Consider the following 2,079-nt stretch of genomic DNA (forward strand, 5'->3'; position numbering starts at 1 on the left):
CTCTAAAAGAAACACTTTTGAGAAATCGCACTGTAGTTTTGCACCACTTTCTACGCAAAAAACGAAAAGCTTTTCTAATAAAGGGGCAAATATATTTCTGTGCACGCAAAAGCGGCCATCTTCTTTCATGGTTGTTTTCTTCCGTTTTCCTACTCCTTTTTCGAAAAATGCGCTATTAGGTTTATACAGCATCTTTTCGAACTTCCCAGAAAAGCATACTAAATATCAGAGACATTTCGATAATAAAATAATTTTCGTCATCAATTTATGCAGTCAGTTAAAAATCATTAGTGCTTAAGCACAGCCCATAGTTGTTTTGAGATGGAGCAATCTCCCCCTCTAGACCATGCTTTGCCCCTGTACCCCATTCTGATAATCAGAAGCCATCTTAAACAAAAGTATGATAGGATAAAAATGCACGGGAAAAAGACACTTCTTACTACCAACAATTCAAAATATTTTTGCTGCCTCCCAGCTTAAAACATCCTTTTAAGATGCTGTTTTAAACAACCAAATGTATGTGAGAAACAAATCAAAAGAAAAAAAAACAAGGTTTGAGGGTGGTTTGCATATTTTGACGGCACTTCTTACCAGAAAATATTTCTCTAGGCCATCTACTGAATTCACTCATTGATTCAATTGATTCATTTGGCAAATAAGTAAAATGAAATTTCTCTAATTCGGAATTTCAAAGAAACGCAGACCCTTCGCTGCAAAGTACTTTCTATAAGTATTAGGTTGTTTTTATAGAATTTCTAAGGGATGCAAATATAAGGACAATTGCATTTTTTTAATAACTTGTTTCAAAAATTTTGGTCGCTTTGTGGTAGAAAATACTTTCTCCAACCCATACACTTGTTTCACTATAGATTAAATAAAAAACAAGATTTTTCAACTGAAATTAAAGAGCAACATTAAAACTCAAAACGAACAGAAATTATTCCACGTATGAAGGGGTTGGCTCCTCCTTATTACCATGCTCTTCATGCTAAAGTTTTAGCACTTATAAAAAATCTTCCTATTGTAATTAACAGCCCTGGTGTTTTAGAAGTCGTTCTTAAAAAATTCCTCGCACGTAAAAAAGTTCCTTGCACGTAAGAAAACACCCCCCAAAATTTTTTCCGCATAATTCCATCGCTTAAACCTCCTCCCTCCTCCGAAAAATTTCTTGTAGAAGATTCAGCCTCAAGAATGTCGAAAAAAGGAAAATAGGTGACTGCTTGTCTGCCTCTTATCTTAAATATGCCAAACAGATCAGGGTGAAATAAAACATTTGTAGATGAAAGAATACAAACATAGGTACAAAAATTCTGAATTGTACCATAATTTTTGTAAAATGTACCATATTTTGTGGGATTGTACTAAATTGTACCAGTAGAGGTAAAATGTACCAACATGGTACAAATGTACCACGTTTGGCATTGCTGGTGGCAACCCTGGCCCACATAATGCCAAGAATTGAAGGCAGTTGGGTGCACTCTTATGGTTTAAGAGCGCTCCAAAAATTGTACTTTATATCAAATATTGAAAACTTGGTCTCACCAAATTAGTAAATGAACTTCTTGGCTATTTATATAATTTTACGTAAAAAGCTTGCTAATAAACAAATGCAAAGCAAAGATAATTTTTAAACTTATATTATTAAGTTTCTAAATATTTTCTAATTAATATTAAATATAAAATCTTTATTTCAATTAAAAACATATTTTATATTGCTTAATAATATATTAATGGTATGTAACACTCAAAATAATTTTTTTCGGTCTAAAATGCAAGCTAGGTAACTCGTCCTTATTTTCCACATCTGCAATTAAACCTTCCACAAATTCGACTGATTTATGTATAATAAAGGCCTAATAAATTTGTGGAATAAGATACGTGTATAAGATGGCTTCAGCCCTTTAAAAGACACAGATTTTCTATTCATTTGAATAATACTACCCTCCCCATTCATTCGAAATTCTATATTAAAGTTAATCTTAAAAATCATAGCACAAAAACATTGCTGATATTTTTGCTGAATACATGTTTTGTGGAAATTTCTAATTACAATTGGCCATTAGAATTCTTAGGCAGTAA

This window comes from Artemia sp. Qi Xiang Cuo, chromosome 17 (assembly GCF_049724085.1).
Source record: "Artemia sp. Qi Xiang Cuo chromosome 17, ASM4972408v1, whole genome shotgun sequence".
Classification (NCBI taxonomy): domain Eukaryota; kingdom Metazoa; phylum Arthropoda; class Branchiopoda; order Anostraca; family Artemiidae; genus Artemia; species Artemia sp. Qi Xiang Cuo.